The sequence below is a fragment of the Ursus maritimus genome, unplaced genomic scaffold (genome assembly GCF_017311325.1).
Source record: "Ursus maritimus isolate PB19 unplaced genomic scaffold, ASM1731132v1 scaffold_15, whole genome shotgun sequence".
Taxonomy (NCBI): Eukaryota; Metazoa; Chordata; class Mammalia; order Carnivora; family Ursidae; genus Ursus; species Ursus maritimus.
This window is the reverse complement of record NW_024423897.1, coordinates 42,144,712-42,162,509: the sequence shown is the minus strand read 5'-3', so window position 1 is coordinate 42,162,509 and position 17,798 is coordinate 42,144,712.

Sequence of the window (17,798 nt, the reverse complement as noted above, 5' to 3'; positions counted from 1 at the left end):
ATCTTCTGAATATCCCTACCCTCATGACTTAAAGCCATAGTGGGAGCTGAACAAATTCTATTTTAAGCACCATAATTATATTTGCAGTTCCCCTGACCTTATTGTTTTAATTTTAATTTAATATTTCTTACCTCTAACTCTTTCATTTTACTGTCCTGGAATAGGTTTTTGAAAAAAGGACATTTTTGTAATTTTATCTCCTGTGTGTAAAATGATATCTACTATGACATAATACTATTCCTATAATTTATCAAATCGATGATGCCCCTGTTTGTGTGTATTACTAAGATGGAAGCAAATGCTACAATTAAATTATAATCTGATGTGTTTTACTTATCGTATGTGAATTTTAGAGGCACTAAAATTAAAAAGGTTAACCTTAGAATCATGAAAATATGGTAATTTAGTGAATAATAGTTTTGCTGCTCATTAACAAAACTGTTATTTAACTTGCAAGCAAGGCCATTAAATATCTCAGCATCAGTTTCATGGGGACTTAGATCACGGGCAATTCTCTTGGAATTATTCTTCCAAAGCTTCTAAAATGTGCTTATAGTCATTGACTCTCCTGTTGACTTCCTATTCTATAGCCAATCTCCAGTAAATTATACTTGTTTAAGCAACTTTTCTACAGTAATCAAGATCATTTTATTTCAAATACTTAAGACTACAAATGATAGAGCAGTTGAAAGAGACTGGGTTACTCATCCATCATCATTTAGTTCCAACTTTTTCTTTCCCAGTTAACTAGGTGTGCAACTAAATCTCTGTGAAGCTCAGTTGTTTTAACAGTCATTCATACAAAAGCCTTTGCATAATATCATTTAAAAATTGTGTTAAATATTTCCTCAATGCCATCTCTTTTTGACCCATATGTATGTACTCAAGATACATAATTTTAAAACAATGAATTTCAACACTGGTTGACTCAGAATCACCAGCAAGACATTTTCAACCTACATAAATTAATTTCAATTTCTTTTCCAAGTATACTTATGTGAGTAGTCCAGAAAGAAGGGTGTGGATGTTTACTTTCAGACACTATCTAGCCCTCTAAATATATGGAAACCTGGAAGCCAGGGAAGCATCAACATTTATGCATTCCTTCTTTCTTGCACTCGATACACTTTTGTGAGTTATATCCTATGGGTTGAGCACTGTGCCATCCACAGGAAATACAAAAGTGGGAAGGGAAGAGAGGGACCTTAACACCACGAGACCTTCACTTTGACAGTGCGCTGGGCATCCTGACAGAAATGTAGGACTCCACAGAAAGTGTGCTGGAGCTGGTATGCAACAGCTCATGAGGTCAGGTTGTATTGTTCATTTTGGGGAATTCTGCTGACCAGTTTATGTCATGTTACTTGAAAACCATGATGGAGGAGCCTGGGTGGCTCCGATGGTTAAGCGTCTGCCTTCAGGTCAGGCACGATTCCAGCATCCTGGGATTGAGCCCCACCTGAGGCTCCTGGCTCAGTTGGGAGTCTGCTTCTCCCTCTCCCTCTGCCTCTTCTCCTGCTCATGCTCTCTCTATCTGTCTCAGTTAAATAAAAGCCTTAAAAAAGAAAAGAAAAGAAAAGAAAAGAAAAGAAAAGAAAAGAAAAGAAAAGAAAAGAGAAAAGAAAAGAAAACCATGATGGGATTATTTAAATCATAAAAATCAACAAATGCTAAAATAAATGTGTTTGTTTGGATTTTGGTTTTGTTCTCCAACCCCCCAGCTGGTTTTAAGTATTTTTCATCACACTACTCTTTGAAATGCAAAATAAGGGTAATCCTCATGGCCTAAAGTTGGAGGAGATATCACTGAAAGTCTCCTGGGGGGCGCGCCTGGGTGGCTCAGTCCTGGGATGAAGTCCCCATGTCAGGCTCCCTGTCTGCTTCTCCCTCTCCAACTCCTCCCTGCTTGTGTTCCCTCTCTCGCAGTCTCTCTCTGTCAAATAAATAAATAAAGTCTTAAAAAAAACAAAAACAAAAGAAAAACAAAGTAAGTCTCCTGAAGAGAATGATGCTTAAACTGAGCAGGAAGGATAGACAAAATAGATTTTGATGGAGAGAGAAGATGGAAGTTTTTTGTAGATGAAACTGCATAATCACTAAAGCAAAGATACATAGAAAATAGTGTGATGCCTTAAAAGCAAAGAAAGAAGTTTAATACGGCTTAAATTAGAAAACACAGAGAGAAGAGAATGACAGAAATTTATGCTGTGGAAATGAACAGGGAAATTCTCAGGTAAAAACTTCCCAATCATATGAATATGTGGCTTGTTTAATTCAAAGACAGTGGGAATATAATGCGATATTATTTAATCATGTCTGCATTTGAAATATTAATTTTGCTATGGTTTGCAGAGTGGATTGAAGATGAAGTAAGAGTTCTATGCAAATTGGATAGGCAGAACTGTTTTCTCCAGTCAGAGAGAGAGATGATTTTGTCTTGAATGGTGTTGTCGGGTGAACTGGGGAAATTCTGGGCCCCGTACCCTTGACCCAGCCAGATCTGAAGGAGTTGCTGAAGGTGCTTGGTCTGGTCATGAGAATGAATTTATGGACAGACAAGCAGCACAGTGATAAGTAACATAAGCAGAAAAGTTTCCTAAAGTGAAAAGTACACGCTTGAGAGATGACAGCGGGAGAGCTCAAGAAAGAGAGCATGAACGCTATGTCCACACCTGGGGTTTGGGTTTCTATCTTTAATTATCGTCTGTTATCTAGGGGCAGAATATTCATTACTTGGAGTGGGGAGGCAGGTTTTCAGCCTTCTTCTTCTTCTTCTTCTTCTTCTTTTTTTTTTGAAACCTTTTTTTCTTTTTTTAAGATTTTATTTTATTTGGCAGAGAGAGAGAGAGACAGCCAGCGAGAGAGGGGAACACAAGCAGGGGGAGTGGGAGAGGAAGAAGCAGGCTACCAGAGGAGCAGGGAGCCGAAGGCGGGGCTCTATCCCAGGACCCTGGGATCACACCCTGGGCCGAAGGCAGACGCTTAATGACTGAGCCACCCAGGCACCCCCTCAGGCTGCTTCTTCTTAATTTGGTCGGGGGTTTCCTGTCATGGCACCTTCCATCTTGGGTCTGTCTGGTTTGATCTGGCTTCTTGTGGAGCACTGCCAAAACAGGCTTCTGACGTTCCCAATAGCTGGTCATGACTTCCTAGTTGCTGACCTCTAGGTGTCCTATTGGAAGCTAACTAAGTGGCTATTCTGATCATGTAGAGGCAATGGGGTTGAAGACAACTGGATATTAAAGAGCTCTTTCATGAAAAATCGATAGGATATAATCATTTGGAAGTGTGAAAAAACAACAACAAAGGGGAAAGTTATGACTTACAGATTTATTATTTGATGTATTAATTTAGGGAGTTATTGGGATAAGAGGTATGCATGGGGCAGAAGTGGGAGCTAAGGCAGCTTTAGGAATACCCATAAGAGATTTAGGAATACGTTTTGTTTGAAGTCCCTGTATAGGTAACATTCTCATAGAGGTGTTGAGAAGGGAGTTGGAAATCTGGGTCTGGAGAATAGAAAAGAAGTATAGTTTGATGATAGCCATTTGAGAGTGATGGAAAGAAAATACAGCCATAAAATAGAAGAACATAAAAGACATTTTTGGAAACTTGTATCATTTATCTGGGTAATAAGTCACCCCAAAACTAGGTAGCTTTAATATTAATAGTTTTACTTATTTACATTCACCTGAGATAGTAATTTGGATTGAGTTCAGCTGGATATTTTTTTGGCAGTTTCAACCGATATTACTCAGCAATTCGTCTTGGTCTGGATATTTTTAAATAGCCTCACTCATCGAATTGTCAGTTAGTTCTAGCTTTTCCCCAGCCCACACATTTTCATCAGGCTAGCCTGGGATTTTTTTATATGGGGAATTGTTTCCAAAAACAGCAAAAGAAAAGGAAACCTCAATGATTGTTATTTTTCAAACTTCTGCTTGGATGGTATTTGCTGATATCTCCCTGGTCAAAGAAAGTCACACGGCCAATCCCAGCCAATGTGAGAAGAAACTATACATGAATATAGACACAAGGACACATGATGCAGTAAAGACTATTTTTGTAAGAGTCTACATAAACTTCAAGGATCAAGTGCAAGGTAAGGTAGCAAAGAAAATGGGAAGGGGACAGCTAGAATGTTGGTAAGAGGAAACTAGCAAAAACAAGCATTGCAACAACAAAGGAAGATGGTAAGAACAGCAGTCTTCCTGTTAATAAGAAAGGGTTACATTTTTGGTTTGCATGGGGAATCTTTGCACTTTTACTATTTCCGTCATCCATCAATTTTGCGTCAGTTAGGATTATGTTAAACTGTACCTAATGAAAAGGAGTTCTTGCAGTGGCTTAATCACAGAGGTGAATACTTTACCAACATTAAGTGAAGTCCAGATATAAATAGGTCAGTCCTGGTGCTGTGGCTTAACACCGTCTCAGATTCTATCTTCCTTCCACTGTTTGAATTTTCATCTTCCATCTTCATGCATGTTGCGTCACTTCTTACAAGGAAGACAGACTTCATCGTTTTAGAATATTCTTGAATGACATAGTTTTAAAAATCCTTACATTATTCAAATCTCCAATAAATTCTTTTTATATACAGTAATGTGGGGGTTGTAAGTATTAAGCAATAGAAACCTCTTGAATCCATGACGACTATCTATTAATAGTCAAAGGTATATTTATATCACATCTACAAAAGAAAATAAGTAATAATACCTTTTTATTGTGTCTTTCTTTCCAAAATGTACTTTAACAAAAATCCTGAGACAGTCTCTCATGATAGCCTGAATATAATGACAGAGTCAACCCAGGCAAGTATCCTACATTTATTCAAACTATAAAATTGCTAGTATCTAGAAAACTTGTGCTGAATCAACTTTATTTAAATGGAATATTGCAGCACATTCACAATAGAAGCTCAAACCTTTTCCTCTGCATGATAATATGTCTTTATGTTTTTCAGAAAGAAAATTCTCAGAACATTAAAGAAAGTAGAAATTCTTATTATTCAAGAAGCTGGGTAAAAGAAATGTGATGACTCTGACTTCAATAAAAGGCAAGTTTTATTCCAAACAGTGGATTCATTTTTATTAGGCGCTCTATGTTTTTATGGTAATTGCCAGTACAGTTTATGCGTGGAAGTCTGAACTATGGGCTAACATAGATTCCATTATTTTGTATAGAGAAGAAAGGAAGGTAAGGCTACCTCATCTCAAAGACTGATATTCTGATTTTTTAAAATTTCATTTTCTCATAATATACGGTAAACCTATAAGTTGAGTGTTTTAGGAAAACTCAAAGTTTAATGATCTACACTTTAAGCTTATATGACATTACAAACCAAATATATTTCAATTTAAAAAACATTAAGTTTAATGAATTTGCTGTGTTAACTACATTTATGTAGCCTTTAAAAATTCTCACCATCACTTTCTAAAATCTTTCAAAATCTTTTTTTTTTTTTTTCTAATTCTGGGGTTAAGTATTTTATATATCCACCCATATGTTTGTTAATACCTACAAACAACATTCTTTAAAATTCTATTCCTCTGAAGTCAATTGTATTTCTTCGAGTCAGCGTTGAGCCATACCTTGTGCCAGGCATTATTCATGACCGAAGAGATAAAATGACATTTGGTGGAATCCTTGCTGTTGATTAACTCATTAAATTAATTCATCTTTTAAAATTAAGTGTTAATCGGGGCGCCTGGGTGGCACAGTGGGTAAGCGTCTGCCTTCGGCTCAGGGCGTGATCCCGGCGTTATGGGATCGAGCCCCACATCAGGCTCTTCCGCTATGAGCCTGCTTCTTCCTCTCCCACTCCCCCTGCTTGTGTTCCCTCTCTTGCTGGCTGTCTCTAGCTCTGTAGAATAAATAAATAAAATCTTTAAAAAAAATTAAGTGTTAATCATTAAATAACTGTTTTTCAACAACTCTATTTGCTTTTCATTATAACACAATTAATTTAATCAAAATAAGCTTTTCTGGTAATACCTTCCCATTTTCAAGTTATGTGACTGATGCGACCACTTATGAGCATCAGGAGAGAAGAAAACATGATGAGAGATGAAGACGTGCAATGTAACAGTGGCTTGACTGCAATTGTGATTTATAGTCAAGATCTGTGTTTCAGTCTAAGTTCAATGGGAAGTTTTAGAGAGTTTGAAGAAAGGAAATAACGTCATACTATGATTCAAATGATCATGCTTCAAAATCATTTAAAAAGAAGAAATAGAAGAGTTGGTGCATATAATGGAAACTCTGGATGGAGAGTCTAGAGTAGAAAAATATCAAAAAGTGATATTTAAGAAATAATGAAAAACATGAGTCCTCAGACTAAGAAAGCATAGTTGATTTGGGGCAAGATAAGTAAATATAAATGAATTTTAGCAGGTCAATTAGACAGAGGAAATCATTTCATTTTTTAAAAATATTTACTTATTTATTTGAGAGAGGGAAAGAGAGCACTAGGGAGGATCAGAAGGAGAAGCAGATTCCCTGCTGAGCAGGACCCTGACCTGGGACTTGATTCTGGGGCTCCATCTTAGGACTCCAGGATCGTGACCTGAGCCGAAGGCAGTCACTTAACCAAATGAGCCACCCAGGCGCCCTGACAGAGGAAATCATTTTAAAAGCAACTCCAAAGAAAATGCAGATTACTAGACTGGCAGCATACTCCTTAAGAACAAAAATAGATGACAGAAAGTGGTAAAATAATTTCTTTAAATTGCTGAGACCAAATATTACTAACCTAGAATCTAACATACCCACATAAACTGTTATGTGACTTAAACACACACAAACTATTTTCAGTAATAAATAGCACTAACACAAATGAACCACAAAAAAGATGGCGTTTCAAAAGGAACAACACTGAATCCAGACAGAAGGAATGCAATGTAAGAAGACAGCCGGTGAAAACAAATTGCTCAATATATAATCATTTTAAAAGGTGCTAACTCTGGAGGTGTAATATGTTGACATTAGGGTAATGGACCTAAATATTATGTACGCAGGAGGATGGAAGATTTTTAAGAGCCTGAAGATTTTTAAGAACCTTATATTATTCAGCAGGAGGGAGGTGATACTAATTGAATTTTTACCTTTAAAAAAAGTATCACATTGTTTTTAAAAGATAAACACTCAATGAAAAATGATAGAATGTAGATATTCTAAACTTTTGGAGTTGGGGGTCAGGAGAGGGCAGGCAACTAAAGGAAAAGGAAAGGGAAACAGAAAATTTGATCAATCTAATAGCAGAAAAGGAGAAAAATAGAAAATGAGGGGTAATATTATAAATAAGATAGTTGAAATGATTAGAATTACAGTAGTGATAATAAATACAAAGTCACCACTGTATATATGAGTGCTAACTAAAAGACTGAGTAAAAAATATAAATTAACTAATATTTAGGTTATTAAAGACACATCCAAATCAAAATGATATAGAAAAGTTAAAAGATGGGATAGAAGATAGGTAGGTAAGTAGGTAGATAGAAAAATATCCACATATATCTCATGTAAATGTAAAGCAAATAATACTGGATTAGTACTATTAATATTGGATAAAATCATCATATATAAAATGAATTGATATTGATAAAATAAATCACTAAAATTGAATAAAACATTAAATTACTGGAAAATTATAACAATCCTAATGTAATATGCAGCTAATAAAGCCTCAACAATATATGAAGCAAAAAAAAATCAACACAATTACAAAGATAAATACACAATTGGAATATGAGATTTTAATACCCTTCTCATGCTAATAGATCAGGAAGAAATATATAATAAGGATTTAGACAATTGGAACAACACAATTAATAACAATGATTGAAGATACGTATAGAAACCACTACATCCAAGGTATAGAAATATGGATGATTTTCAATCATGCAGAACATGCTATTTTAGCATGGACGAGACTAGAAGGAAAATCTCAAAAATCTTTAAAAAAACGGCAAACATAGAATTTGTTCTTTGATGAAACTGCAGTTAAATTAAAATAATTGACAACACATTTAAATCTCAGTACTTAAACTTCAAAACAAGGGGTAAAGAAGGCATCAGACTATAAAAGTGGACATATTTATAACTGAACATTAATAAAGTATTCCTTATAAATTGTTTCAGGATGCAACTTAACTTAATTTTTAATAAAATATTTCTTTAGGGATATATACAGTTTAATCATCACAGATGGGAGCTATCTACAGCATCACAGATTGATGACCTTATAGAGAGGGCTGCTGCTGCCGGAGTCAAACAAGAGTTACTCTCCTTTTAGGGACATAGACAAGATGCTTTGTGTAGTTATTACTCAGAAGGGACAAAAATATCCCTCCCTTATTGTCATGCTGTCTACCAATATTGCTTTGAGAAAATGTTTAATAGCCTAGCATTGTCATAAACAATGTACTGGATGGGGAATATAGACATATGAATTTTAGACTTCAGTTGGGGCATATTTTGTGACACCAGACTTACATTTCAGACACCATTCAATTCTTATGCATCTACTACGGCAAATCACTGGACTAACCCTCTTAGGATCCGGATAGTAATAAACGTTGGTCTCGCAGGGTAAGGAGAAAAGCTTGGTAATGTAAAGAAGTGAGAATAATAGTCAATATTTCTGAATAGCTCGTTTTATTAGATGTAGAAATGGGAAAGATGAGAAATATTTTGAAGGTAGAGCTGTTAGAACTTAAAAATGGATTGGTGTGTGAAGGGGGGACAGAGAGAGAATATAGTCTCTGTCTCTTAATCTTTGATACGGGTATTTCATATCTCCATTTAATACCGTGGTTTCTAAGTTGAGTACCAAGGCACCCAGAAAACTCAGAGGGAGTATTTTAAATTTAAAGGGAGACACAGTAATACTTGAGATTTGCCAGACATCATGGGAATTAACAGCTAGAAAGCACTGTTTTGAGATTAGATTGCACTACACTTATCTCAATGACATATTTGGGCAAAGCTGGGTTTTTAGAGGTCTTTATGTAAAAGTCAAGTGCAGTGCAAAAATCAATATAGTACAGGAAATCAGAGTGGTGGTGTTGAATCAGACTCCAGTATTTTAGAAGGTGAATAGGATTTAATAAGCACTAGTATTTTTTTTTTTGCAATGCAATAGGCAATATACTGAATAAGAGAAAATAACTTGCTATCGTTACTGATTCCAAGTAAGAGAAAAACTATTTAAGAATTAAATAACAATATTTCTCTTTTAATTTGGGGAGATCATTTTTTAAATGACCATTAAATTGTCAAGACATAAATACTCTTAACGTTAATAGAACACACTACTTAATAAATGGAACTGTTAGGTATTTCCTTTGATCTACTCAGGACAAAAGAATGGTAACTAAGGGCACTCTGAACTGTGAAAGTCTGAAAAACTCTGTTTTAGCTGACAAGTCAAAAAAGACCCCCTGAAGTTAAGTAAATTTTCTTAAGCTGCACATCTTGAAAAGGACTGATTGAAGGTTGAGACTCAAGCTCTTTGACTCCTGAGTTCTTGGTTAGCATACTGTAAAATATGTAAAAATGTATAAATATGTATACCAAGCAGACAAAATCTTATGAATTTATAATTGGAAACTCTAGAATATCCTGAAAAATAATAATAATTAAAGTTTAATACTATGGATACATTTATAAATTCATAGTCTGCAAACATTCTATAACTGTGACAACATAAAAGACAGTAACATCTTTGTATATATTTGTTATAAGTCATACCTAGTGACAAAATGACACTCCCAGCAAATTTCACTTTTCGGTCTTTTGTTTTCCCGATGAGATAATTCCAAGTTATTTGTCTTCATTTCAGAAGGCAAAATTTTCATACATTTGGGACATCTTGACAAAAAATATTGATAAATTGTACTTCATCAAGATTAGAAACTTTTGCTTTGAAGGACTCTTGTTTAAAAAGTGAAAAATCAAGCCACTATATCTATATAGAATTATATATATATAATATATGTTGAATATATATATCCAATATATGAAAAAAACAATGATAATATGGCACAAAATTTGAACAGATTTTTTACTAAGGAAGATATATTGATTGCAAATAAACATGAAGAGATGGTCAACATCATTAGTTACCAAGTAATAACAATTAAAACCACAATGTGATATCACTAAACACTATCGGAATGGCTAAAATCAATAAAATTCAAATATTGATCAAAATATGCTCTAATTGATACTGTTATATGTTGATGATGGAAGCCGGAAATAGAATCTCTACTTTGAAAAACTGTCAATTTCTTACAAATTAAACATATATTTACCCTATTATGCTCTAATCTTATATCTAATTGTTTACCCAAGAGACCTGAAAATTTATATCCTGTATTTTTATGGATAGTAGCTTTTTTCATAATCACCAAGACTGCCGAAAAGTTAAATGTTCCTCAACTGACAAATGAATAAATGAACCGTGGTGTATCCATACATAGAGTATTGCTTGACAGTAAGAGAGACCAAATTACTAATAATATGCAGACATAGATGGCTCTCAAAAATAGTGAAATAGGGGCACCTGGGTAGCTCAGTATGTGGAGTGACCGACTTTTGGTTTTGGCTCAGGTCATGATCCCTGTATCCTGGATTCGAGCCCTGTGTCGGCAGAGTGTGCTGCAAATTCTCTCTTCTCTCTCTCTCTTCTTCCTCTCCTCTCTTCTCCCTCCCCCTCCCCCAGCCCTGCTTGCATACACACACACACACACACACACACACACTCTCTCTCTCTCTCTCTCTCTTTCTCTCCCTCTAAATAAATAAATAAATAATTTAAAAAAACAGCGAAATACCCTGGCAAAAAAGGCTAGCGGACAGGTTTGGGTTGGAGGGAGAGTTTAACTAAAAAGAGGCACAAGGGAACATTTATGGTGATGTGGTGGTTGTTACATAAATTTCAATTAAATTTAAATTTTACTGTATGTGAAATACATTTCACTACTGACTTTTTAAAGATCTAATTTTACTTTAAAAACTTATATCATATCCAAAACAATTAAATATGTGGCCATTTTTTTCACAGCTTTTCAAATAATGTCTCCAACATACTGTATTATAATTCATTTTTTAATGATCTCTCGTATCTGTCATTTAGTATAAGAAATTTAAGATATAAACCAGATAGCTGGCTTTTTATATTATCATATTTGTGACATATAAATGTTTAAGATATACATATTTATATTACACAGAATGCAATGGAACACCAATTTAACTTTAAGCTAAAATCTGATAAATAATCTACACTTGATGCCCTTCCAAGCACATTTGGATGCAGTAATAGCTAGCCTAAGGCTTTTTCCCACTCTCTATTCTCTTCTGGAGCAACACATACTTGGCCAAAGATGAAAAATGTCACCAGTCTCCCAGCTGTTGAGGTTTTATTTTTTCTTTCCGCTTAATAGAGTTAATCAGCTGCCAAATTTAAAATATCACTTTCACCACTTTTATTATACTCTAATCTGTCCCCACCTTCTTCTTGCAATTAGTGTTTAGCTGCACATAATTTTATGTGTAATTCCCATGAAGCATTTTGCACACATCTGGCACATAATATGGTCTGAAAACTTATAGCTATAATAATGATAACTTTTATTATTATTTTATCTTCGTAAGAGATTTTTATTTTATGTGATTTAAAGATAGTTGTTTTTAAAATTTTAATTCTAATTTAGTTAACTTACAGCGTTATGTTAGTGTCAGGTGCACACTATAGTGATTCAACAATTCTAGACGTTACTGAGTGCCCATCATGATAAGTGTACTCTCCATCCCTATCACCTATGTGACCCATTCCTCCACCTACCTCCCCTCTCTATGCATCAGTTTGCTCTCTATAGTCAAGAGTCTGTTTTTTGGGTTGTCTTTTCTTTTTTTTTCTTTCTTTGTTTTGTTTCTAAAAGGCAGTTATTTTACTTTTCTTTGTAGAAATTTCTTTTGCAATCTGTAAGTTTCATAGGCAATAATTTCTCACAGTATGTTTATTTCTAGGTATGGTTTCAAATGTGTTCCACTAGTTCCTGTTTTGACAGTTTTTTAGATGTTAGATATATGATATCAGTGTTCAAAAGTAAATGTATTAAAAGTTCATCGTATGCCAGACATTATGCTAAGTGTTTGGAATTCAATAATGTATAAAAAGAGATCTATCCCTTGCTCTCATGGAGACACTACTTATGTAGCAAATGGTATAACATTGCTGATGTTTTTAGAAAAAATATGTTATTTTTATTTAAGTGAAATAAAATATTGGAGAACAAACAATCTTCAACAGGGAAAGAATAGTCCTTTGGTAAAAGTTCAAGAATTTAAGCGGAATATTAAAAAAAGTCACACTTGGGTTTTAGGTTCAATTTTTACCATCTGAAGTGGAATCATGTTATTATTATAATGCTTTAGTAGGAAAATTTTATGAAGTATAGATAAACTTTAGGAAATGGTGAATTTTCTTTTCTAATTCTTGGATACTTAAAAAAAATTATGTTTTATTCTTTATCCTGGATTTCTATATAGTGATATTGTTCTTTTTTTTTTTTTTCAGTTCAATTTTACATCCAACGAGTACATTCTTTTTTATCATTGTAATTCTGAAGTTCTTGTTTTGGTGGAATATTTATTTATTTATTTATTTTTAAATGATTTTTTATTATATTATGTTAGTCACCATACAGTACATCCCCAGTTGGAATATTTATTTTTTTGTAATGTTTATAACTACCAAGATTATCTGCAGCTTTTGTTGAAACTATCTTCCATTTGGATAGACCTCAGAGGTAAGGCTGGTGATCCACGGGTCCCTTAGTGAAGGGCCCACAGATAAACGGGATATAAGGAAAATAATTTATCAACTGAACAGAAATTCAAAAGTTATAAAGAGACCTGGAGTTTCTAATACTATTAAAAATTATCTTCTGAACATCACAAATCCAAAATGGGAGAGTTTGGTCCTCCGACTTGCAAGGGGTCTTGAAAGAAAGAGCTTTTCCAGTTTAACCGAATACTTCTGGAAGGAGCTGCTGGTATTTCATTGTCTGGAGAGTCCTCTGATTGACTACTAAGTCTGGGATATAGAGTAGCACTAAAGATTCTTCCCAGTACTACCATAGGTCTCTAATCATGTTGAAATCACTGCTTCTAAAAACCATTCGTGGGACTGCACTTAACTTTTCAGCTTCCTGGTTACAAGGGGAACAAACTCATGAGGAAGCAGTAGAAAAGTAAGCAAAATGGTGATCTCCAAATGAAAAATAAATGATGGAGGAGATGGACTAATGCAAACTCAAACAAACAATTTAACCAATACCAAAATAAATTGCAATATTAAACACAAAACAACTTTGGAGAATGTAAAAATTACTTTTAAAATACAAAATCAACAGATGAATCGAAGATCTGTCACTTCTAATTAAATCTTTCAAATTAAAAGTAAATGATAAGCAACAAAAATATGACAGTGTTCTTAAATAAACTAATAAAATTATATAAGTACTCATAAAATGCAATGAATAAAAGCTTGCAAGTGTAATGGAAAACAAAAATAATATAATAAAAAAAAGTTTATTTTTAACTTTAAAAGGTAAAAATGGTCAAGCAACACCTTGTGTTTTTTGACTCTTTCTCATTGAAGTTTTGCTTTTAAATTTGTTTCCAGTTTTATTGAGAGATAGTTGACATACATCGATGTATAAATTTAAGGCACACAGCATGATGGTTTGGATGTGTTGATTAAACCAAATTAGAGAGAACAAAAAAATATGTTTGAGAATGAGAAAAGAGAAATAACTATCAATGCAACAAAGATTAAAGAACTCAAATGAGGGTACTGGTTGAAATTTTATTGAAGTATAAAATGATGATTAGTCCAACTGCATAAAATTACCAAAATTGACCCCTGAACAAACAACTTTAATTTGAAGATATTTTAAAGTGAGACACAAGGTTCAAGTATTTTCATAGGTAATTTCCATCTAACTTTTAAACAAGTAATTCTTTTTTTTAAAATATTTCATGTATTTATTCGACAGAGATAGAGACAGCCAGCGAGAGAGGGAACACAGCAGGGGGAGTGGGAGAGGAAGAAGCAGGCTCATAGTGGAGGAGCCTGATGTGGGGCTCGATCCCATAACGCCAGGATCACGCCCCGAGCCGAAGGCAGACGCTTAATGACTGCGCCACCCAGGCACCCCTTAAAAAAGTAATTCTAATGGTATTTAAAGAATTCCTTGCCTTGAAATAATAATAAAAATAGAGCAACAGAAACAATATGTTTGAAAGTGTCATAGTTCGCTTATATAGTCAACATTAATCACAAGAGCAAGCTACTGGCAAAAGGATAGACAAATATTTGAGAGGAATAAAATAAAGGGCCTACAAATTTATCATAGTTTTATGTGGGATTTGAATAGATGAATAAATTGTTATTTTACAAGCTAAATGAAAATGAAATTGGACACATAACCCATCACAAACCATCAAAAATTTCAGTGAATTAAAAGTTTTGTTTGTATTAAATTATAATCATTTTTTCTGCTTAGATCTGGTGAGATATTTTTAACCAGACAGAAAACAGCAGCTATATAGGGAAAGAATGGACTGTTAAAAACTAAAACTTAGAGATTTCAAAAGCACAGTCAGTAGAAAACAAGATATTAAGAAAATATTTTCAATCCAGATGACAGATGAATGATTGCAATTTAATGACAAAAATCCTTGACATTATATAAATATTGGCAAAGGATGTAAGTAAGGAATTACAAAGAACAAATGAAAATAGTCAAATATGTATTTATAAAGTTACTAAAAACAGTGGTCAGACTAGTCTATTAAAGTAATTATGTATCACCTATTTTTAGAAGTCTGTGAACTTTTTCTGTAAAGGGCCAGATAATAAATATTTTGGGCTTTGTGGGCCACATGATCTCTCTGACATGTATTCGATTCTGTCATTGTAGAACAAAAGCAACTGTCAGTACTATTCAGCAAATGGGTGTGGCCACATTGCAATAAAACTTTATTTACAAAAATATGTGGTTAGTTAGATTTGGCCATTTTGCGACCCCTGCTCTGTCAGATTTACAATTTTAAAAGAAAGAAAACTATCTTTCATCAGGTAGGTAGAAAAAAAGAGTACATCCACATGTGGTTGGTATAAATGTTAGTTATAACAACCTTCTTGAAAAGCAATATTGAGCACATAAATGCCTTTGATACAGCAATTGCACTTTTGGAAATCTATTCCATTGCAAAGATGGAAGAAATTATTGCACACATGGGTATTGATGTGTGCGCACACACACACACACACACACACACACACACACACACCGTGTTTTGTGGTGGAAGGAAAATGAAAATACAGAAAACGCCCATCAGTCAAGAAATGATTTCATAAATTACATCATGTCAATAACATATTAGGCAACCATTAGACAAACCACTAACAGGAAAAGTACTAACTACGTCAGTTGCACAATATTATACCCATCAAGCAAATACTTCACTCAGAGCAAATGATGTAAAGAGATAAGCACCAACATAATCTAACATCAAATTGTTAAAAAAAAAAATACCCTAAAAGTATCTAGGCAAAGAAAGAGGAAAAAAACCCAAACAACCTTTACCTAAGAGTTGTTTGTAATACCGAATACTATAATACAGAAGTCACTGATTCACCTTAAGCCTTCCATTGTATTCGAGATTTTAAAAAAACAAGGCCTAATGTATTATGTACATTTCATGAATAAATACAAAAGTACAGGATACTAAGCTTTATTTCAAAAATGTTTAATGTTAGTGAATCTATGTATGCATTGAATCAAACTGATAACTCAAGGAAAAATTATACTGCTAGATGCCAAGATATAATTTCGCCATATCTATAGCTCATTATTCTTTTAAGATATTATGAAATTAATAATACAATTAAACCACAGAAAGGTTCATATTTTAAAATATGGTGAACTCTAAACATTTAATAAGAAGAGTAATAGCATCCCATGTGATCTCACAAATGAAAAAATAACTGAAAATACAAGAAACATTACATTTTAATGATAATTAAATGTTATATGAATTCTGTAAGATTAGAAACATCTAAACTGAACATTACCATCATGTAAGAAAAGAAGAGGTAGATACTCGTTAGGATTGAGAATTCATATAGGTATTGCCTTTCTAAAGCAATTTTAACATAAAATACATATGTTCTGTGCTGTAAAAATAAACTGTTAAAGGTTTGTGTACAGGATATGTGTTAATTGCCAACTAATTTGTGTTATTGATGACACTCAATTCCAAATAGTATATAATTATTATTGGATAATAGAATTAATCTTATATTCCAAATATGTAAGTATATGTATTTTAAATCATGTTAAAATCTATTCTTTATAAACATTAACATTTTACTCACATTCCTTAAGGGGCTTGTCTCATGTATAAGTTGTGATAAAGTCACCACTTGACAGATATTATGACAAAACATTTTGTACAAGTCACTGGGACTAAATCATGAGATTCTTTTACAAAAAACAAACACAGTAGCCATTTAAAAAGTCAATAAGCAACATAAATGTGTTGTCTAATAGTTTTAGAAGCTAGGAGTCTGACATCAAGGTGTTAGAGGGTTCCTTCCTTCTGAGAGGTGTGGAGAGTCTGTTCCATTGTCCTTCCCCTCACTTCCGGTGGTTTGCTGACAATCCTTGGTATTCCTTGACATGTAGATGCTTCACCTTGATTTGTCCCTTCGTGTTCACATGACGGTCTACTGGATGTGTGTCTTCCGCTCTTCATGTGGCATTCTTTTTTTTTTTTTTTAAGATTTTATTCATTTATTCGACAGAGATAGAGAGAGCCAATGAGAGAGGGAACACAAGCATTGGGAGTGGGAGAGGAAGAAGCAGGCTCATAGCAGAGGAGCCTGATGTGGGGCTGGATCCATAACGTCGGGATCACGCCCTGAGCCGAAGGCAGACGCTTAACCGCTGTGCCACCCAGGCGCCCCTCACATGGCATTCTTAATGGATTAGGGGCCCCTTGTACTCTAGGATGACTTCATCTTAGCTAATTATATCTGCAACAACCCTATATCCAAATAAGGTTACATTCTAAGGGACTGGGGGTTTAGACTTCCACATAAGAATTTTGGAGGGATGCAATCCAACCCATAACAGATGCTATAATATATTTTCCCTAAAAAAGAAAGTATAGGGGATACTATACTCTATAATTTATGGTTACTGTAGAGATTTCAAATGTACTTTTTGTTTGTTTTTCCTTTTCTTCCATTTATTACGTATTTTTTAATTGAACATGCATTATTTTGTTATTTTTAGAAAAGAAGTCTATGTTTAAAATTAAATTTAATGAATAAACTTATTGAAATATACTGTGATAGAAAAGTCTTTCCCAAGAAGTGTTCTGTAAGGAGAGCTGTTTAATTTATTTTTACTCTCCTGAGAATAAAATTAACTATAATATGATGATAAATCCTGTTAAGCAAAAGTTTATCTTGTTTTCAACATTTGAAGGATATTTGTGAAAAAAAAATTCTAAACCAATATATCAGAAAGAAAGCAACATTAATCAATGAGTTTATGAAAAAGTTCAATGATTCATATCGGAGATAAAAAAATAAAGATCAGGGGAGGGAGGGAAATTTAGGGAGAAAAATTCAAAATGAAAAATTGCAATCTTAAAATGATGGCCTTTCCTTTCTCTCTCTTGCCTTCATTTATTTCCTTTTCCAATTTGGA